Source organism: Eretmochelys imbricata, chromosome 1 (genome assembly GCF_965152235.1).
Source record: "Eretmochelys imbricata isolate rEreImb1 chromosome 1, rEreImb1.hap1, whole genome shotgun sequence".
Lineage (NCBI taxonomy): Eukaryota > Metazoa > Chordata > Testudines > Cheloniidae > Eretmochelys > Eretmochelys imbricata.
This window is the reverse complement of record NC_135572.1, coordinates 13,382,651-13,406,541: the sequence shown is the minus strand read 5'-3', so window position 1 is coordinate 13,406,541 and position 23,891 is coordinate 13,382,651. Positions and strand designations below refer to the sequence as shown.

Genomic DNA, 23,891 nt, shown 5'->3' with positions numbered 1-23,891 from the left:
TAAAACCCTCCAAATGTGAAAAGAGGCAGCTCTGTCTTTCCAAGCCTGCAGGTAGTTACATTGTCTCAGCTGCTGCTGCTAGAGTGTACCAAAGCAGTTGAGCAAAATAAAAAAGACTTGCCAGATCCACTCCAGGTATTCAGAACTCTGTGGGCAGCAGTGACACTGACATGAATTATGCACAATACACTGTTCTGCTGATTGGGAAAGGTATGAGCGGCAGAGACAGCCATGGGACTGAGACACTGAGGAGAACCGTTCCCCATCATAAAAACAGAAGTTGCAAGAAAATAGAGTAGTGGAGACATAAGCACCTTAACAGGTCAAGAAATTCCTTCTAGCTGTCAGAGGAAAACAGAGAAGGCTTCAAATTTTCAGACATTGACTAGCCAGAGGCTACTATAAGAGATATAGCCACAAAAACTGGTCTTCTCACTAGAACACCTCTTAAACACACAGGCAAACCCCTCTCCCATCTTTCATGCCAACCTCCGGCTAGCACAGGGGTCTCAAACATGCGGCCCGCGGGGTTCTTTCATGCAGCCTGACAAGCTCCCTGCGCTCCCCTCCTGTGCGCCCCTCTGCCTACCCAGTGGCATCATGAGCCCCACGCCGCTCCCTGAAGCGGCCGAAACCATGCCCCTGTGGCCCCAGAGCGGCGGAAGAGGACTCCGCAAGTTACTCTCGCTTCCAGGCACAGCCCCCCCGCAGCTCCCATTGGCCAGGAACGGAGAACCACGGCAAATGGGAGCTTCAGAGAAGGTACCTGGAGGAGCAGCAAGAGCAGCACACAGAGCCGTGTGCCCACCCCCCGCCCCGCCCCGCCCCCCACGCCCCGCCAGGGACGTGGTTCCAGCTGCTTCCTGGAACAGAGCGGAGCGAAGCAGAGCGGCACGGGGCCAGGGCAGGCAGGCAGGCAGGCAGCGAGCCTGCCCTGGCCCCAGTGCATGCCGCTGCCACCTCGGAGCCGCTCTAGGTAAGTGGCGCCGGGCTGGAGCCCGCACCCCAAACCCCTCCTGCACCCCAACTCCCTGCCCGCCCGCTGCCACACCCCTCCTGCACCCCAACTCCCTGCCCTGAGCCCCCTGTTGCACCCCACACAGCTTCTGCACCCCAACCCCCTGCCTGGAGCCGCCTGCCACACCCTGCACCCCGAACCCCTGCTGCACTCCTCACCCCTCTTGCACCCCACACCCCAACTCCCTGCCCTGAGCCCCCTACCGCACCCTGCACCCCGACCCCCTGCTGCACCCCTCACCCCTCCTGCACCCCACACCTCCTGCACTCCCTGCCCTGAGCCCCCTGCCGCACCCTGCACCCCACACCCCAACTCCCTGCCCTGAGCCCCCCGCCGCACACCTCCTGCACTCCCTGCCCTGAGCCCCCCGCCGCACACCTCCTGCACTCCCTGCCCTGAGTCCTCTGTCGCATCCCGCACACCTCCTGCACTCCAACCCCCTGCCCGGAGCCCCCTGCCGCACCCTGCACCCCACACCTCAACTCCCTGCCCTGAGCTCCTGCCGTACCCTGCACACCTCCTGCACCTCAACTCCCTGCCCTAAGCCCCTGCCACACCCCACCCCCCTCCTGCTCCCCCTGGGGGCAGGGGGGGGGGGTTGGGATGGGGACTTCGGAGAAGGGGTTGGAATGAGGGCAGGGAACGGGTGAGAAGAGGTGGGGCCTCATGGAAGGGGTGGAGTGGGGGCGGGGCCGGGGGCAGCAAGGGTGGGGTGTCAGTGATGCAGCCCTCAGGCCAATGCACTATTCCTCATGTGGCCCTCATGGTCATTTGAGTTTGAGACCCCTGGGCTAACACGTAGCCCGGAAAATTTTCAAACCTTGTATATACAAGGGAGAAAATACCATGCACTATTTTACAGTTAGAATTACATGTTTGGAATTATGGAGAAATGCACTCCCCTTTTAAGCAATACATCTACTAAGCAAACTTAAACTTGCTTAAATTTTCTAAGTTGTACACACTTGACCTTGGATTTATTTATTTTTTTTTTTTAAAATAAAGCTGACAAACAGGTCAAGTTGACTTCTAAGAAAAAGGTACTGAATCAACTGTGTACTGAATTAAGTAGAGACTGCTTTTACTCGTTGACCAACACAGCTATTAGACACTAACCAGCTACAGAAACACCACATACAGCATGGTGCATTTGTTACAGGGGTTTGCATGCAATTAAGAGTATTTCATTGTTTCATCAGACTCCTGTGGCATCCAATTAAGTAATAACACAAGAGAGGAGCTCTTAATTAATGAGGAAAATCCTCTACAAGCTAGACACAGGTGTGCAAGTCTCAAGCAGAGCCTGAAATAGTTGAATAGATAATTTATTTTAGAAAAACTCAAACGTGTATGCAATTAACTCAACAGTAGAAGGATTATTTGTGATTTAACTTCTTTCAATGGGTTTACATTTCTTTGTAGTATCCAACAATTAAGTGGGTTATAAAAGATTAAAATACAAAACTAACACTGGTGAGTGAGCTAGCATGGTTAAAAGTGATGACAATTTTCACTTGGCTGTTATCAGTTTTTAACAAATTGCACTCAGTGCACGTTTAAACTCTGGCTTTTGACAGGAAGCATTTTTAAAAAGTAATAGTTATGTTGTCATTAAGTGAACATATTTTGATTAGTTAGTCCATTTCATCTACTTTTTAAAACAGCTACAGAGTGCTTTCAACCATTATTTTAATCAATTAAAACAACACTAATAAGATGAGACAGTATTTCATTCCTACTGTATCTGACATAATATCATACAGTTACAGGCTCAGTTAGGAAGAGGTCAAATGAACAGAAATTGGCATCTGTTTCAGGTACATGTGGTTTTGGAGAGAGGAAGGAGGCAGGAAACTGTTCATGGCTTAAACCCAGCTTCTTTCAGCATTCATAATTTTTTCTTGTTTCTCTAATTGGTGATGCATTATTTTCTCCTATACTATGAAGAATAAAGAAATATTTACTCGAGACAATCTATCCATTACTGATTTTTGCCACATAAAGTCATATCTGCCACTACTACTGGATATGTTCTGTTGAACATGGTCAACCCAAAGTAAGGTTTTCACAATGGGGAGGAAGTTTTAGTTTCTTTGTGAAACTTTTATGTAGCACCATAGTATACAGACCCGTCCAATTTTCAGTAAGGGCCAGGGCAGACATTCCACCTTCAAATGCTCATCCAATTCCTCCCTATTTTTCAGGATCAAATATAGAACAGCCTCTCCCCTAGTCATTTTCTCCACTTCTGTAATAAAAAGTTGTCTCCAATACATTCCAAGAACTTGTTTGATAATCTGTGTCCTGCTGCATTTTCCTAACAGATGTCTGGGCAGTAAACATGCCCATCATCACCAAGTGCTATGCTTTGGATGATTTTGTTAGCTACTTTAAAAAAAGTTTCAGCCAGCTCTTCTTCCTAGCTAGGAGGTGTAGGTTGGGCATTAGGAAAAACTTCCTAACTGTCAAGCGGGTTAAGCACTGCAATAAGTTGCCCAGGGAGGTTGTGAAATCTCCATCATTAGAAGTTTTTAAGAACAGGTTAGACAAACACCTGCCAGGGATGGTCTAGATTATACTTACTCCTGACTCTGTGCAGGGGGCTGGACTACATGACCTATTGAGGTCATAGAATCAAAGCAGGACCAACCTCAGTGAAATCATCCCAGCCAGGGCTTTGTCAACCTGGGCCTTAAAAACCTCTAAGGATAGAGATTCCACCACCTCCCTTGGTAACCCATTCCAGTGCTTCACCACGCTCCTAGAGAAATAGTTTTTCCTAATATCCAACCTAGACCTCCCCCACTGCAACTTGAGACCATTGCTCCTTGTTCTGTCATCTGCCACCACTGAAAACAGCCTAGCTCCATTCTCTTTGGAACTCCCCTTCAGGTAGTTGAAGGCTGCTATCAAATCCCCCTCATTCTTCTCTTCTGCAGACTTAAGAAGATCAGTTCCCTCAGCCTCTCCCCATGAAGCATGTTCTCCAGTCCCCTAATCATTTTTGTTGCCCTCCATTGGACTCTCTCCAATTTGTCCACATCCTTTCTATAGTGGGGGGCCCAAAACTGGATGCAATACTCCAGATGTGGCCTCACCAGTGCTGAATAGAGGGGAATAATCACTTCCCTCGATCTGTTGGCAATGCTCCTACTAATGCAGCCCAATATGCCATTAGCCTTCTTGGCAACAAGGGCACACTGTTGACTCATATCCAGCTTCTCGTCCACTGTAATCCCCAGGTCCTTTTCTGCAGAACTGCAGCTTAGATTGGGCTCTTCCAGTCCAACATTTCTATGATTCTGTTTCCTTATATCCCTATTCAGTGTGTGGCCCCAGGCCTTATTTACTGCATAACATCCAAAGCCTGAACAGAATACAAAATTTATAACCTCCTCTTGAGCATTTCTGTGGTGCTGTCACAATGGTGACTTAGTGCTTCACCCATATGAACAAATTTATCTTCACAGTATTCCAATTAGGTTAGCTGGTGTTGGTATCCCCATTTTATGGATTGGGAACTGAGGCCCAGAGATACAAGTACAAAATTGTCTCAAATGTATCCACTAATTTTGGGTACCCAACTTGAGACAGCTAGGGCCTGAGTTTTCAGAGTACCTTCATTGCTACCAGCTCCACTTTAAATATCTATTCACACACAATATTATGTGCAGTTATAATGGATATCTCTGTCTTGAGTGTATCAAAAGGTACAAGTTCATTTTTTAGGTTGGGGAAATTTTGGGATAAAAGTGCTTCATACTCTAATGGAAATGTCAATCCATGCTGTACTTAACTTATCTCTGTTCTGCTGAAGCATCTGAGGAATATCATCAGCAAATACTAAGTTAAAGTAGTCACCATCCCTGCAACACAACTTTAACTCTGGCTTCTTTCAGTGACGCCCAAACCTGTCAACACCAGAGGTACTAGCACCCTACTTAAACAAATGCTACAGAACATTCTGGGAACACAGCACATGAGCACTGCAGGACAAAGTCTACCATTTTATCTTTGCTAAGGCAACATTCATGTTTATGTAAGAGGTAGAAATTAGGAGCTACCTACACGTGGCCTACACTCAAACCCTGACCCTACTCCACACAAATCACCCCAGACTTGCTAATGTTACCACCTTTTCACCCTTGCTCTGAAGGTTCCTTCTGTGAACCACAGTGCCTTCACTTACCCCTCACTAAGCTCCACAGACCACTGCTGGATACACTACCTCATTCTGACAATCCACATGACAAGATGGACAGGGACGGTGCCCCTAGCCTCTGTTTGCCAGAAGCTGGGAATGGGCGACAAGGGATGGATCACTTGGTGATTACCTGTTCTGTTCACTCCCTCTGGGGCACCTAGCGTTGGCCACTGTCGGAAGACAGGATACTGGGCCAGATGGACCTTTGGTCTGACCCAGTGCGGCCATTTTTATGTTCTTAAGATGACCCCCCCACACCCCCCGTGCCACTACTAACAAATCCTACAGAACTCAACACTGAAATGAGGCATACATGACCCTCGGAAGTATGCATGCACCTCTCATATCGTCTCTCATATCACAGTAATAGTTATGCCAATCTACTCCAACTAATCACTCAACCATTCAATAAAATGAACACCTAACACAATGAAGGCATTTGAAGTGTATGCAGACAGATTCTGGAATTCAAAATCTATGAAAACACAAATATTGGCATATTCTCTCAGAATTTCCTCATGTCTACTTATTATGGCACCCCCTCTTACTGAGCCATCGCCAGCTCCTGGGAGCAGGGCTAAGGTTGAGTTGCAGAGGTGGCATGTACCTTAGCTCTATTTTCTGGTTTTCAAAAGTCCTAGGGTAGCAGAACTCAGTGTTCTGCATGAGGCACCCCCAGCCAACCTTAACTCCACGTTACCAAGTTTGAGGACATTCAACCTCTTTGGAGGTTTGTTGGGTTTTTTTTAAATCATTTTTCAGCATCCCTATATACCCACAGCCCAATTCTCCTCCTTCTGGCTCCTTAAAACTGATTACCCCAGCCACGGAATGCACTGTCTGCACATTAGTCCCTTCACTGCCCCTGAAGCATCTCCTCATCTCCAGTCTCACAAGTTGTATAGCACAGCCCACCTCCCCACACAGTGCTAGCTGTTGGATTGGGACCCACAGGTTGAGGAGCTGGGGAAAGGATACAAGAAAGAGTGTAGGACCTACCATGGAGTCAGTGAGAGCAGAGCTGAAGCCTTTCCAACACCTCCTACTGCACAACTCTGAAGCCCTCCTTTTCACCCCACTCTTCCCTGAACTGCATATTCCCTGCCACTGCTCAGACCACCACTACTCTCTAGTCTTTAAATAATCCTTCGTTATTTGAGATTCAGTTTATTGTCAATGTTTTTGTATTAAGACTTTTTTTTAAAATGGCTGCTTATTGCACAGCAAAAATATATGAGACACAGAAAGAGAAAGAACGTGAATCTTACGGTAGATAAGCCAAAACAAAATAACGTTTAGAAAATGCGTCTTCAGAACTTCTTGGATGAATATTTTTTTTAAAAGAAAACAAATTTTGAATTACAATGATTTCAAAGTTGCAATCCACACAAAAATATGAGCTATTTAGTCTTTAATCATAGGGTGGTCATCAATTTTGTGCATTTTTCCTGCACAATCCAACTAGTTACCTAGTAACCACCTGCCAGGCCAAAGCTAAGGAAAATGGTTTGTGCATCACGCTAATTACCCAAGCATATTGATCACACTAGTCCAGAGCTGTCCAGGATAAAAGAGTGTATCAACCAGCATATTACAGAAATTAACAACAGGAGCCAAAATACAGCTATTTCCATGAGAATAAAATCACAATAATTTATAAATCCTGCAAATTATTAAAACAAGCATCCCATTTAAGCAACTCTTATCAGAAAAATAGCATTATTGTAACTATTGTTTCATCCACTGCTGCAAAGAGGTTCAAACTGTATTATCATTTACCAGAAGCAGCAATTTGTTGGAAATTGCAGCACAGACCTCCATCTTATGGCTCCTTTTGTGTTATGCTAAAAGAGTTCAGGGGAAAAAAAGCACATACACCACAACATACATACACTAATTATTTGTGTCATAATAGTCTTCATTGCTAAGGTTTACTTTACCTACATTTATCACACTAAATATAGCAGAAATACATTACATACAAAATGTCAATAGCTTAACAGGGACCAACCTGAATTAGAGTCTTCACAATTTCAGTTTATTCACTGTTAAAACTCAAGGGTTTCAGAAAATATCAACATACTGCATTGTGTATTATTCACGACCCTTAGTATATATTCCCAGACAAAAACATTAAGATGGAGTTGCATTTGAGAGTACACAATCATCAATTTACAGTAAAACACATTACAGGAATGGTGCAATTATTCCAAAAATAAGCATAATAAGGTCAAGGAATTCAGAGTTAAGGTTAAACTTAAAAAAAATCCAAACATGTTAAGCTACGGAAATGCAGAGTTAAGGCACCCAAACAACCTTAACTGCCCTGTACAGATACCACGGCAATAACCATATGACTCAAAATTATGGTATTTTAGAGTTTGCAATCCCAGGTTATACAAGGGTTTTTTTTCTTTCCCCTCATTTTAGCAGGTGTGAGGTAATCAAAAGATGCGTTCTATAAAAAATTCTATAAGGTAGTAATCTGTATTAGAGGTACTCCGACAACGAGGAATAAATTGTCCCTATTAGGAAAGCTTTTTTAAGACGCAAATGTTGAAGCAACCATACATTTACTGGCTAAACACTGGGCCAGAAATTCTGGAAAAGAACACTTCCTTTAGGACACTGGGTTCAGGACAACTTCTTGCCAAGTTAAAGGGATACAGTCAACTTGAAATTTGGTTAGCTTAAAAAAAAAATTACTTGGAAGAAGTTTCAGGTACTGCACCTGTCCCCAGGTTTCTCCTTACCAATTTTTGTGGTTTAATAATTACACTTTCCTTTGTTTTAAAATAGTTTTATTTTTCCTGCTGCTGCATGAAAAGTCCACATAAACATGGAAACTGGTCTAAAGGAAGAAACAGCAAAACTGACTATACAAAGTAAAACTGAAAAAAGAGAAATATTTTATCTGTAATCTCTTTATAGTAAGCTCAAGCGACATAAAGGGGATTCCAGAAATTTATCCACCAGGATTCCACCAACAGAAATTTAGAGACTGGTCATTGTCTCCATGGCTGCCTTTTTTTTGTTGTTTTTTATTTTCCTTTAGTCCACTTGAATTAAAATGTAAAACGTTCAAGATCTTTGGGATCTAGTAGATTGACTGTTGGTCATTTCTTATCATTAAGACAGGTTTTAGAGTAACAGCCGTGTTAGTCTGTATTCGCAAAAAGAAAAGGAGTACTTGTGGCACCTTAGAGACTAACCAATTTATTTGAGCATGAGCTTTCGGGAGCTACAGCTCACTTCATCGGATGCATACCGTGGAAGTCGGTATGCATCCGATGAAGTGAGCTGTAGCTCCCGAAAGCTCATGCTCAAATAAATTGGTTAGTCTCTAAGGTGCCACAAGTACTCCTTTTCTTATCATTAAGGCTCTGGAAGGAAGCATGGCTTTCAAAAATCTGCTCTGATTTAAACAGGCTCTTTTTCTACAGTGTGGGATTAGGGCCTGGATACTTCCAAGTGATGTTAAGTAGCATTTGGATACTCCTATTACATGCTTTTTCTACCAAAAAAAGGACTTGTAGAGACTATTTGTCCCCAGTGAGAAATACAAATATTTCATTCTGAGAATGCACCTTTACATGTAATTTCTAGTTGTCTTTCCCAATGCCCACCCCTCATAAACTGTCAATGTACGATGCCTAGGGAGGAAACTGTTAAAAACAGAAATCCTTTGGGTGCCTGTGTGTTTTTGGAGAGGGAGGGTTATATTTTTTTGGTAATGAAAGAAAAGATAGTCCATTGTTTCAGCCTGAGTTCAATCCCTGACTCTGCCACAGACTGTGTGTGTGTGACTCTGGGCAAATCATTTTGCTTTAGTCCCCCATTTGTAAAGAGGGGATAATAGCACTGACATATCTCATGAGAGCATTGTAAGGATAAATGCATTAAAAATTGTAAGGCACTCAGATACTACGCAGCGTAGGCATGAACGTACTTTAAGATATGTTTCTGTACATAGTTAAAATGCCAATTTCATAGAAATTTAGTTTTCTGATATTTGGCTATCCAAAGACGTTTGATAGAGTATAACTTTCATCTGTGCAGGCACTTTGTTCAGAATAAGAATCTACTGTAAAATGACTGTAAAAAATCCACACACAATAATAACGTCAGAGCTTCTAGGCTCTGGGCACCAAGGCTTCTGGGGCTTTGCTACCAAGAAATTCAGTGAGGATTCACGTTGTGTTGAATTCTGGGGGCAGGTGGCAGGAAATTCTCAGTGGACCGCTCTCTACTTTGGAATTGGCTCCCACCTTTTAGATTTAGTGCAAGGCACCAGTGTAACCTGACTTTTAGGATCAGAAGCTGGGAAGGCATTTATCATTTGTGGGGATGTACGGGTGTTAATGGTAGGTGTCTTATGACTGATGGCAAATAGTATTTCTTCTTAAATTTGGTTTGTTACAGTGTTGTTAAGTATTCAGATGCAACACTAATGGGCTTGATAGAGATTTCTAAATTCATGGCTGTCCTGTGGAACAAGCTCAATAAGTGTAATAGTCCACAGAACCTGACACATGCAGAAGTTAATATTCCTTTTTAATTCAGTAGTGAAGTTGTTTTGAAATTTTCCAAGATACAGAAACTATTTGTAGCCAAGTTGGTCCTCAAGGTAAAATAAAGTGAACCAAGTAGAAAACACAACCTTTCATGGAAACAAGTTATGAGCTTTGTGGTCAAAAAGGTCCCCTATTGGGTTTCTAGAGCATGAAAAACACAGTAAACAAGTCAACATAGCCATCTGATTTCCACAACCTGTATTTCTGTGCATTCTGTCAATGCCTAAAGGAGACAATTATGAGCCAAAAGCCTGTGAATACGTTATTTTTCATAACACAACTTTTTCAATCTCTAGGGTAGAGCATTATAAACCCACAGAAATTAAAATAACTAAACAAGAAAAATGTAATCTCAGTCAAAGAAAACACCCGGAGCCATTAAAGATACTTAAACCCCCCCCTAAAGTCACCACCTCAGGCAAAAGCATAAGTGATCAGATCGGCCTTGAGGCTTGCCTTGAAGGCCAATGAATTCTGGGTTTGTCTGATCAATAGGGAAAGTAAATTCCAGAGTCAAGTATCCCCAGAGAGAACATCGTGTCCAAGCCCTCCCATATAGACAGAGACTGTCAGTGAGCGAATCCTAACTAATCTCATCTGTCAATATAAAGCATGGGGAAAGAGGAACTCTCCTAGGCAGATAGGATTCAAAACAAGGGTTTTATAGATCAAAACCACCACCTTGAACTGTACACAGGACCAAATAGGAAGCCAGAGTAGTCTATGCATCACTGATGTGTTATGCTTCCTACAAGAGACCTTTCTAATTAGATGGGGGCCACACATTTGGCACTAGTTGAAAATTCTGTGTGAATTTAAAGAGTAGCTCCCCACAGAGGACACTGCAGTAATCCAATCTGCAGGTCACAAATGGGAGAAGGATGGTCTTGTTATATCTATCATAGGTATCTATATTGTCCCTATCACCACAGTACCTGAATGCTTCACAATCTTTAATGTATTTATCCTCAAATTACCCCTGAGAGGCAGGGCAGTGCTGATAACCCCATTGCGCAGATGAACTGAGGCAAAAAGAAACTAAGGCTATGTCTTCACTAGAAGCGCTGCACCTGCATTTGTCATGCATCAGCATAGACACTCACTATCATGACAGGTGGTGTTCTCCTGTCGCTGTAGTTAATCCACCTCCCCAAGAGGCAGTAGCTAGGTCAATGGAAGAATGCTGTTTATACCAGGGACTAGGCCATCATAACTACATCGCTTAGAGGTGTGGATTTTTCACACCCCTGAGCAACGTAGCTGGATTGAGCTAACTTTTTAGTTACACCTGTCCCAAGAGACTTGCCCAAGGTCACACAGCAAGTCTGTGGCAGTGCAAGGAATTGAAATCTCAAGCTAGTATCCTAACAACTGGACTACCTTCCTACTCACTAAGACATGCGGTTGGAGATATGGATTCTCCAATAGGATAGTTGATTCTTATAGTGTGAAACTCAAAAACCTCAGTATGTTTAGCTCACCAAAGAGTGAAAGGTGACTTGATCACAGTGTATAAATATTTTCACAGGCAGAAAATACAAGGTAATAAAAGGTTCTTTAATCTAGCAGAGAAAGACGTAATAAAAACCAATGGCTGGAAGCTGAAGTCAGACAAATTCAATCAATAAGGCCCTTAAAAAAAACAGCAAAGGTGATTAACCATTGGAACAAGCTGCCAAGGGAATTGGTGAATTTTCTATCTCTTGGTGTCTTCAAAAGAATGCCTTTCTGGAAGATATGCTTCAGCCAAACAGAAGTTAGTTATACTTTAGTTAAACACAAATTACTAGGCTCAACAGAAGGGTATCTGGGTGAAACTTAATGATCAGTGATATTAATGAGGTCAGACAAGATGGTCTCTTCTGGCCCTGAACTATGAAATATATTCCTGGCTCTGACCAAAATTTTCTGTGTAACTTCTGAAAGCCACTTCACCTCTCTGCTTCAGTTTCCCCATCTATAAAATGGAGATAATACCACCCAGTCATACGGATAATGCGAGGCTTACTTAATTAATATTTGCACGGTTTCTGAGAACTTTGGATGGAAGGTGCTACCAAAGTAGTACTAATATTTGAAGTCACAGATAACCATGGCAAAGTTAATGTAGCACTGGACAAACCAACTTAAAATAAAAAAAAGCAATATTAGCTACAGCTGTTACCTGGGAACCCATCAATAGCTGAGAACCCCTAAGGTTCTGAGCCATGTTAGCAAACAGATATGCCCTCAATTGAGGAAGATATCTATACTATCTCCTTTGTATCTTTTTCCTTATTCAACCAGCAACATCTCAGACTTATCTGGAACGAGTTTCAAAAATCTAGCTTTCATTCAAGTCCTAATCATGGCCAAGTACTAGGAAAACAAAGAGCCCACACTATATAAATCTAATGAAAAGGGACAAAATTGAGGGGGACATCAAAATATTAAAGGCACTGTAGCCTAGACCATCTCACTAAATCTCAGAGTAACTGCCTTAATATGTAAGGCCACAAATTTGTCACAACATTTTTAATTAATAAAAATCACAGCACAGTCACAGTAAATGTAGTAAAAGACATGGGTATGGGGGAAATAGTGTGTAAAATAATGGGAGTGCTATTTAAAGTACAAAGGACTTTGCAGGGGTTGTCAGGTCCTGTCACCCCACAACAGCAACTCCTACCACACAAGACTGGGCCCAGTTCCCCACTCCAGGTGTTATGACCTGATGCATGGAGTTGCAGCGCTGCTGAGATTCTACCCAGCTCTCCTCCACTATGACAGAGGAGCGGACAGGTCAAATTTGAGCAAGTGGTGCTCAAAAGCCAGAAGAGATCATTGTGATCATCTAGTCTGAGCTCCAGTACAATACAGGCCATACAATTTCCCCAAAATAATTCCTAAAGCATATCTTTTAGAAAAACCATCTCATCTTGATTTAAAAATTGCCAGTGATAGAGAATCCACCACAATCCTTGGTATATTGTTCCAATGACTAATTACCCTCACTGTTAAAAATTTACGATGGAAGGGCAGTTGGGCCAAACCCAAACAGCACTGCAACCTTGTTGTCCAGGTCACAACACCTGGAACATTGAGCCAGTCCCACAGAACAGGAGCCACCGCTGCAAGGTACAGTTATTAAAATCACTGACACAAAGAAAAGCCTCAGACAAACAGACATATGAAGGTATCCATGACATTTTTTACCACTGTGACAACCATACAGCCCCTACTTATATACAACCACCTTCTCTGCAATTCCCATCCACCCTTGGAAGGATCTGCAGGCACACCACCACCTCCTCATGGTGAATGGCATCAAAGAGCTGACAGATTAAGAATCAGCACTGAGCCAATATCCATTGCCAAAAAATCAGATAATATATATTCCACACTTGTACAGAATCCACAACAAAATTGTGCAGCAGAACCTAAGCTGCTTTTTTTTAATTAAGTTTCTCACCTTTGTAACTACAAAGAAAACCTTCCAAATGTGACCCAAATATAACTAATATAACGCAGACACTGCATCTAACGCAGAGTCTGGGAGCCCAGTAACAACATGGTTTAACTACAAGTTTTAAACATAATGTAAGGGGAGGCAGAGGATGTGTGTTTTAAAATAACTGGGCCGCCTAATTTAGTTACAGTTTTCTTAGACGTTGCAAACAGCCTTAAATAACAGCTGTAAGAGAAGTATGAATGGACACATCCATCTAACTTGTGTGTTAACACTAATGGCTACCTATTTCATGACTGACCATTTTTGCCAAAATATTTACTGTTGGATGCAGCATTAGATATTGGGCTGGGCATCACTAGGGCAGATAATTAGTATTACTTGCATTATCATGTGATCAACAATTGCTCTAACATGAACTCCACATGTCTTCCCAAGTGCCAAAAGCCCAAACTGTATGCTGTGAGTTGTAGTTTTGTTGGTCCTAGGATATAAGAGACACAAGATGGGTGAGGTAATATCTTTTATTGAACCAACTTCTGTTGGCTTGTCACTCTCACCAACAGAAGTTGGTCCAATAAAAGACATTACCTCACTTCCCTTGTCTCTCTAAAAGGCCAAACTGTTTTATATCCAGCTATCAAAACCTCGAATTTTCCCTCAGCCTTCCCAATTTCTAATTTCAACTATACGTTGTCAGTACAATAATCTGCAGCAAAGACTGGAGTAACATTGAAACAACAAAATAAATAATATATGGGATAAAACGCTGAATGTGTTATTCATTTTCCTATCTAATCCAATAAAAACCTCCATTTCTGAATTTAAATGAAGCTTGCATCTGAATTTTCAGTTTGCCATACCATTATGCCTCTGAAACCAGAAGGTACTGTTCACAGGCCAAGCACTACAGATGATACCAGAGCTGCCATGACACAACCATTTTAATAACCTTCCTTCCAAAACAAAGCTTAAAGACAGAGAGATAGACTAGTCTATCATTACAAAATAAATAATTTCTTGAGAAGAGGCCTAACAATTGCTCACATAAGTAGAAGTCAAAGCCTGAAGTTAGCCCAACATCTCTAAAAAGTCAGTGAGAAAGAATGGCTGAAACTCACCAAGACAAGACACCATATTTGTTCCCATCCATCTATCCTGCCCACAACATAAATCCAATATCACAAAGGCAGCCAAACCAGGCTGAATCCAATCAACCTCATCCATGAAAAACATACTGTGAAAAACTCTTCAGCAAAAATCCTTTCACTCTGCTTCCAGATGAAAACAGTCCAGATTCACCAGACTGTCCAGCACATGGCCGAGTTCTGCTGATCAGGACTTTGGATGTTGTAGTGGAGGAAAAACAAAACGTTCCTTGAGCCCATAGAGTTATATCTTCAGATTTAAAAATTATTTATGTTGAATTCAGTCAAACAGAGCAGAGCTTTTACCACTGGCACTTTACCTTCTTCCCTTTACATTTGATTTGTCATTCATCACCTGAATACTACAGTAACGTGCATGGATGACATGACAGTGGAAGGCATTTAGGAGATCCATTTTCAACAACTACAGACAAAAGATGACTAGTTATGATGTCCTACAAAACCACCAAAATAGTGCCTCAATGCTTTACAGCAATCTGTCTCAAAGAGTTCAGAAATTTAAGCAAGTCTGTTAATCTCAGAGCAGATGAACAAAATGTGTGTTACTCCCTGAGAAGAACAAAGCTGATGGTAGGTACTTTTAAATATGTTTTCTCTATAATGCACTTGCTTTAAGAATAAATGTGCTTGCTTAGAGAAAGCTGTGGGGTAACTTGCAACTGCTGGCAATTATAAAGTTCATAGTCTTCAGAGAGAAAGCAATGTGCAGATGCTGGCCTGTTTAAGCAGTCTGGCTTTCTGGTACATCACAATGTAGGTTGAGAACTGTGCAGCCTGGAAAAACCCCAGTCAGGAGGAAGTGCGGCAAGGCAATGGCTGGGAGACTTTAAATTGGTACCCTTGGTGGATGATGAGGGGGAAAATACAGGTGCAATGGTCCTGAAACTGACAATAACTATTTAAAGACCTCTTGAGAACAATGTCTATTTGAGTACAGGTATTGTAGTCATGTTAGAATAATGCTGGGAAACCTGCTCTGGCTCTAATACTGACCAATTCAGATCCAATATATTTGTTTTCATTCAAATAGTTAAATACCATAAGTTAACAGGTAAAATATTTCAAAGAGGTTTTTAATTTATCCTTCAGTTTTGTGACCTGAAGCAACTTTTATGTGGTTACATGAATAGTTTGAGAGAAATTCTATTAATGTAGGACAAGCAAAGAACAAAGGTGTTGACATTTGAAATGAACTAGGAATACTATTAGAGAGACAAGGTGAATGAGGTAATAGACCTTATTGGACTATTTACATTTTTCTTCAAAGCAACAGAAAACCGCATAAAAACAACCTGACTCATTAAATGATACTATATCAAGTATTTCTACAAAATCATGGTTTGAATAGGAGTTAAATTTTTTTAAACTTTAGAATAATTTAATCAAATTTATTAGTTGTTGAGCTATAGAATAGTCTGAGATGTGAACAACAGAAATCTAAGAAAAATAATTGTCACTACCATCCTTTCACACTCAATACTCCCTCGCCCTCAAAACCAAAAGGGGACAGAATCATCGTAAAAGGAGAAGCATGAAAATTATCTGTTTCCTAAGCCAATCATTTGCATTTTTCTCACTGCTACAGCAATTGATGTACTCTGCTCATGCTTTAAAGAATCGCTATAGTCTAAATACATTGGCCTGTTATTCATGGTTCCCTAGACTCTAGAGGACACTTCAAACATTGAGATGATAAAAATGTATTTGAAGGAGGGGTAAGCACAACAGTATGATATTTCTCCTACCTCAAGACAAAGATTAACTTGCTCCTTTCTGAAGTTTATTGGCTCTGGAGTGAAAGGAAACAAAGCTCATGCTGTCATCCAAAGCAGCAAGTGATTTCCCTCCAGCCAAGGGAAACCTGACAAAACTGACTACTATCCAGCAGCACACAAGTAAACATTGGTATGACTAATTCATCAGTGAACTACCACAGTTAAGAGACATAGGGTCTAAGGCAGTGGTCCCCAAAGAGCGGGGTGTACCTCTGTAGGGGGGGCGTGGAGGAACATTCAGGGAAGGGAGCACCACCCAGCCCAGCTTTGGACCCAGCTCCATTCCACCCCCAGCAGCCACAACTCCACCCCACCCCCAGCCACAGCGTTGTCCTTATTCCTTCTAGGCCCAGCTCCTCACTGAGCCAACTGTGCAGTAATGTAGTGGGGGACAAAGACAGATTCCATTACTGGTAAGGGGGTGCAACAGGAAAAGTTTGGGCACCACTGGTCTAAGGAGAGACTTTATGAATTACCGAGAAAATGGGAAACACACAAAGCATTTGGGTTGGGAAAAAAGGAAATCAGGGCTTCTGCAGATATAATCAAGCCCAAAGGGCATGACTGGAAAACAAATGAAGATCATAATCTGCACTGAAGGAAAGAAGGTGATCTCAGAAACAAAAATATAAAAATTTCCCTTTAAAAACCTCATCAAATCCATCCACCTAGCGTTTTACAAAAGATCAAATGTCCACCCATTACTGTTGCATTTTAAAATTCATCAGAAGTGGCTGTTAATCTGAAGTATACACACATACCCACCTAAGGAAGGTATCTTGGCAATTTTTTGGCCATACTGAAATTTATCTGCACTTCCAGTCAGATTGAATGATTAAAACTATAATGAAATTAAATCTGAATTTAATTATACTTCCAATTGAGATACTATTGACTCTTTAGCGGAAATGTTTCACTGAAGTGTTTTCAATTGCCTAAGAAATATTTTTAAATGCAGCGAGAGCAGTATTTTTTTTTCCTGGTACCTCTTCAGTGGTTATTAATATAATGGGACATGAAAACTTATTTTTAATTTCTTCTTGCAGCTTTGCCCTCAATTATTTCTTTAAAATCATCATCAAGAGTAGTTCATCCACTACAACCTTCAATCATCACTGAATTTGACAGGTAATTTAGCATCAGCTGAATAAAAAAGTAACAGTTGCATTAGATTCAGCTTCATTAAGGAAGAACAATGTATAGATATTTCACTTCATAATTTCTGTGTTGCACACATGTATCATTTATGTTTTTCACTCTAAACAGTCCATTATGAATAACAAATTCACAACTAACCCTATGCACCATAAAGCTGTTTAGCTTCCAACATGCTTGTTCCATAGTAGAAAAGGATGAAACAAATGTGTTCAAAATGTCTTTTATTTACCACATAGCAAACCCTTTCTATAAGCATAATCAAGTATTTTTAACCAACCAAAAAGGATGCAACATTTTTACAGACAGAAAAAAGGGCCCATCTTAACAAGAGTATGTAAAATAATAAACATGGAAATTTGAAATTTAAAATTATATGTATATACATACACACATGCACACACACACTCCACATCATTTCATCATTATGAAAAATCTAAAGTTAGAATTTTAAGCCATCAATTAAATCAACCAGCCAGAATATAACTGAGAATTCAAATATTTTTATTTACCTTGGAAAAAGTTTAGGAAGAACTACTAGGTAACTTGATTACTTCACTTTCATTTAAGACATATAAATAGCAGCTCTAATTTTCATAGTAGCTTAAAAAATGTTAACTGATTTAAGTCCTTTCTATAATTGTACGTATCTAGTAAGTACAAACATTAAGCATATCAGTTTTGTTTTATGTACTCAACTGTAAAGGTCAAGAGAAAACTAGTTAAAATTTAAAAGAGGTGCACTTCAGTAAAAAATAAAAAATAATTTTGATCTCATAGTACTAATTTCCATTTTTCTTTACATCATTCACCATCTCCACTCAGTTTGAGTTCTAATCAACAACCACTTTACAGTTAACAATTCATGAAATAATGTAGTTGATGCAATCAAGTCCAGCAAAATGTTTCCATCATCCACATTCCTTGAAAATGTTCTACTTTCCTCCATCACAATTTCTCAGTAAGAATAAACACACTACCTCATCTTAAATCATATTGTGATTAAAACATAAACGGAGTTTCTTTTTGGTTAACACAACATGCCTTTGTCTGGGAAGAAAAATTCACTCAACCTGCTCATTTTTCTACATTTGACAGTATTCAGCAACAACTGAATTCCTTTTAGATGAAATTCAATCTATGGAAATACAAGCTATAACCTGAAAGCTTGTCATCAAGCAGTGCAGAAAAAAAAATAACCAGTACAAAACCTTCTTCAATGAATATTTATTGTATTTCCATATTTCACCACTCCTCTGTTTACATAAAAGACTGAGGAAGCCAAGACTCCTCTCTGGTATTATTAGCCCACAATATAATGATGGTGGACTTAATTGCCCTGAAAACCATGATACCAATAAATGAAATCTTCAAGCAATCCATTTTTAAGAAGATAAAACCCTAGCTCCTTTTTTTTACATTGGTAAAATAGTATATGGATGGAAAATTAATGCAGCCTTATATTTCTCAACCTTGTGATCTCTGTTTTCAGACTACAGATGTTATGTGGTGACATCTTCAATCTCATCAAATCTGTGTCATTTTAAACCCTGAATTCCAATACAACACAAAACAGGCTAGGGAGACCGCACAATTCATTTCTTCCCCACTATAAAATGATACAACAGTCCATTTTTATTTTCCACACTGTTTGCCCCCCACTCCTTTACATTTAGCACACATTCCTGCACTGTATGCTGCAAAACAGAAGCATCCCGTAATTTTAAAAACAGCCCTTTTGTATCAACCTACCTGGATTTCCAAGAGCCTACACAAACCTAGGTTTAAAACATAGCCTTTATAAAGAGGAGAAATAATAAATAACCTTAACCAAGACCCCAATGATTTAATTCCCTTTTTAGCACCAAAAGGAAAGGTGAAAGTTGGAATGAAACCCACATTACCTCCCCCACCTCCATGCTCTTGCCAGATCCTGTTTCCCCGAATGGTTGCCAAGTCTCCCTATGACTCCTTCCTACCACCTGCCAGCTCCACCATAACCCTTGCCAATTCCTCTCACCCCTGCCAGCTTTTCCATTAGCACAGGGCTTCTCAAACTGGGGGTCGGGACCCCTCAGGGGGTCACGAGGTTATTACATGGGGGCTCACGAGCTGTCAGCCTCCACCCCAAGCCCCACTTTGCCTCCGGCATTTATAATGGTGTTAAATATATAAAAAAGTATTTTTAATTTATTAGGGGGGTTGCACTCAGAGGCTTGCTATGTGAAAGGGGTCACCAGTACAAAAGTTTGAGAACCACCGCCTTAGCAGCTGCCCTTATGCTACCTCCCCATACCACCTTTGCCAGCTTTCCACATACAATTTGTTTTCCTGCCAAACTCCTGCAATTAATATATTTATTGTTTATATGGATAAAATGTAGCCTATCACAAGGGCTCAGGGCAATCATTCCAGCTCCCCATACACCACCTTTAGCTCTCTGTTACCTTTCTTTCTAACTCCCCACCATACTACCACCACCATCCCCCAAGCTCTCTCCTGCTGCCATCTCCCACAGGCCTGCACCTCCATTATTTGCCCAAAAAGAAAAGGAGTACTTGTGGCACCTTAGAGACTAACCAATTTATTTGAGCATAAGCTTTCGTGAGCTACTCACATTCCAGCCCTTCACATGTACTCCATGCCTTCCAGACCCTTCCTAATATACCTCCCTATTTCCCTCAAAATGCTAAAAAAGGGTCCCTCCTACCAAACATGCATGTCAAACCCCTTCTGTTACCTCTCACATACCAGCTCTCTACTGTTTCCTTCATGCCTCCCCAGACCCACATGGCAGCTTCCTCCAGGCCAGCCCCACGGGGCCAGTTTCTTACACATACCAGTTTCCCCTTATGTCACCATGGCAGCCCTCTACCAACATGCTACCCCATGGCAGTCCATATGCTACATCCATGCCAGCTGCATGCCCTCTACATGAGCTCCCCTCACACCGTGCCAGCTAATCCCCATATGCCCCCATGCCAACTGACTGTCTGGCCAGCTCCTCCCTTGCCCCCTTCCTCTATGCAGGCTCACTCCATACCCCGTGTCCCAAAACCAGCTCCCCCATAACCCCTGCCAGCTCCCCACACAACCCCTATGCCCCATATCAGCTCCCCATACATATACCTTATCAGCTTCACATGCACCCTGCCAGCTCCCCTCACATAAATCTTGACCCTATACCAGCTCTCTCGACATGCATCCTGCTCCATACCAGCTTCCCACACACAAACACACCCTGCCAGGTCTCCTCATAGTCCCCCCTGCCCTGTATGATCTCCCCCTACTTCCCTTCTGCCAGTTCCCCCCACATATCCCTGACCCCCTTCCCCATACCACCTCCCCCCAGATGACCCCCTCTGCCATACCAGCTCCCCCCACATGCCCTCTGCACCCTTACCAACTCCACCCCACATACCCCCTGACCCCTTACTAACTCCCACCACACATACCCCCTGCACCCGCACCAGCTCCCCTGCACATAGCAGTGCATATCAGATCCCCCGGAGATACCCCCACCCCTGTTCCAGCTGCCCCCCACACGCCCCCTGCCCCTTTAGCAGCTCCCCCCACATGCCCCCCTGCGTCTGCACCAGCTCCCCCCACACACTCCCTGCCCCTTTAGCAGCTCCCCCCCACATGCCCCTGCATCCGCACCAGCTCCCCCCAACATACCCCATGCACCTTTAGCAGCTCCCCCCCCACGCCCCCTGCCCCCATACCAGCTCCCCCCCCACATGCCCCCCTACCCCTTTAGCAGCTCCCCCCCACATGCCCCCCTGCGTCCGCACCAGCTCCCCCCAACATACCCCCTGCCCCTTTAGCAGCTCCCCCCACACACCCCCTGCCCCTTTAGCAGCTCCCCCCCACATGCCCCCTGCCCCTTTAGCAGCTCCCCCCCCACACACCCCCTGCGTCCGTACCAGCTCTCCCCACCACATACCAGCACATATCAGATCCCCCAGACATACCCCCAGTTCCAGCTTCCCCCCCCCACATGCCCCCATACCAGCTCCCCCCCATACCCCTGCCCCCCCACATACCTCCTGCCCCCATACCAGCGCATATCAGATCCCCCACACACACCGCCTGCCCCGTACCAGTTCCCCTCACACACACCGCCTGTCCCCCTACCAGCTCCCCCCCGCCACATACCAGCGCCTATCAGATCCCCCGGACATACCCCCTGCTCCCCTACCAGTTCCCCACACACACACACACCCTGCCCCCATACCAGCTCCCCCCCACATACACACACCCTGCCCCCCTAACCAACTCCCCCACACACACACACACCCCGTCCCCCAACCAGCTCCCCACCCACACACCCCCTGCCCCCTTACCCAGCTCCCCACCCACACACCCCCTGCCCCCCTACCCAGCTCCCCCACACACACACCCTGCCCCCCCTACCAGCTCCCCCTACCCACACCCCCTACCCGCACCCCCTGCCCCCCTAACCAGCTCCCCCCCACATACCCCCTGCCTCCCTAACCAGCTCCCCCCACACACAGCCCCTGCCCCTCTCACACACACCCCTGCCCCCCTAACCAGCTCCCCCCTCACACACACCCCTGCCCCCCCACCAGCTCCCCCTCACACACACCCCTGCCCCCCCACCAGCTCCCCCCTCACACACACCCCTGCCCCCCCACCAGCTCCCCCTCACACACACCCCTGCCCCCCCACCAGCTCCCCCTCACACACACCCCTGCCCCCCCACCAGCTCCCCCCACACACACCCCCCTGCCCCCCCCACCAGCTCCCCCCACACACACCCCCCTGCCCCCCCCACCAGCTCCCCCCACACACACCCCCTGCCCCCCACCAGCTCCCCCCACACACACCCCCTGCCCCTATCAGCTCCCCCCCACCAGCTCCCCCCCACACACACCCCCTGCCCCCCACCAGCTCCCCCCCACCAGCTCCCCCACACACACACCCCCTGCCCCCCACCAGCTCCCCCACACACACCCCACCCGCTCCCCAGCCCAGCGGTGCCCGGCCCACCCCGGGATGCGGTGGCCCCGGGCGCCCGGTCGCGGCCCCTGGGCGGGGGGGTCTCCTCACCGCTCACCTGCAGGCGAACGAGACGGTGGCTGGTCTCCCCGGCGGCGGCGGCGGCGTCCCCGCTCCCGGTGTCCGTGGCGGTGGCTGCGCGGCTTCCCCCTCCTCCGCCTCGGCTCCTGTCTCTTCCCACAGCAGCCAGCGAGTGGGGGAGGGGACAGGCCGAGAGGAGGGGGGGAAGAGTACCACCAGCGGGACCGTTAGAGACCAGCCGCGAACTACAGCTCCCGGCAGGCCACGCTCCGGGCACGGCGAGGCCACCAGGCGGCATCGGTCGCGAGGCATGCTGGGAGTTGTAGTCTTCCCCTCACACATGTAATTTTCCCCAGGACCAAAACGGGGGCAGTGTATGCTGGGACTTGTAGTTTGAGGGCGTTAGCCCAGTGGGAGCTGTAGTACTTCAGTGGGCGCGCCAGTCTTCCCGGGGACAAGGGAGGAGCAGGCAGGAGCGTTGCATGCCGGGAGTTGTAGTTCTGGGGAGGGACTTGGTGTCGAGCACGCTGGGAATTGTAGTCTTCCGCTGACCGCGACAGTCGGGCGCCCGAGCGATCGGCGATCGCGGCCTGCTGGGGCATGTAGTCAACGCGCACGGGGCGCGGAACGCGGAGAGCTGGGCGGACAGGGATCCCGGCGGAGTGCGGCACGCCGGGACCGGTAGCCATGGCGCACGGCCTCGTCTGGGTGCATGGCATGCTGGGACCTGTAGTCACAGACAGGCTGGCTCTGGGAGGCTGCGGAAGCACGGCATGCTGGGATCTGTAGTCATGGAGTGTGGCGTGCTGGGACTTGTAGTCAATAGACCTGTTTCAGAGTAACAGCCGTGTTAGTCTGTATTCGCAAAAAGAAAAGGAGTACTTGTGGCACCTTAGAGACTAACCAATTTATTTTAGCATGAGCTTTCGTGAGCTACAGCTCACTTCATCAGATACATACCGTGGAAACTGCAGCAGACTTTATATATACACAGAGAATATGAAACAATACCTCCTCCCACCCCACTGTCCTGCTGGTAATAGCTTATCTAAAGTAATCGTCAGGTTTCCGGTATACCTACTGACCGCTATTCCTACCTGCATGCCTCCAGCTTTCACCCTGACCACACCACACGATCCATCGTCTACAGCCAAGCTCTGCGATACAACCGCATTTGCTCCAACCCCTCAGACAGAGACAAACACCTACAAGATCTCTGTCAAGCTTTCTTACAACTACAATACCCACCTGCGGAAGTAAAGAAACAGATGGATAGAGCCAGAAGAGTTCCCAGAAGTTACCTACTGCAGGACAGGCCTAACAAAGAAAATAACAGAACGCCACTAGCCGTCACCTTCAGCCCCCAACTAAAACCCCTCCATCGCATTATTAAGGATCTACAACCTATCCTAAAGGATGACCCAACACTCTCACAAATCTTGGGAGACAGGCCAGTCCTTGCCTACAGGCAGCCCCGCAACCTGAAGCAAATACTCACCAACAAC

The 23,891-nt window shown here is 44.6% G+C and overlaps 1 protein-coding gene across 5 annotated transcripts in view; it reads right to left on the bottom strand.

The window, feature by feature from the left end:
- FAM168A (family with sequence similarity 168 member A) overlaps positions 1 to 22,629 on the bottom strand; it is a 362,690-nt gene extending 340,061 nt beyond the window's left edge. For all 5 annotated transcript variants that reach the window (XM_077840133.1, XM_077840205.1, XM_077840283.1 and 2 more), the window contains exon 1: positions 22,424 to 22,629. The gene's annotated coding sequence lies outside the window, so the exon portion shown is untranslated. The remainder of the gene's footprint in view (positions 1 to 22,423) is intronic.
- Positions 22,630 to 23,891: the final 1,262 nt, after the last annotated feature.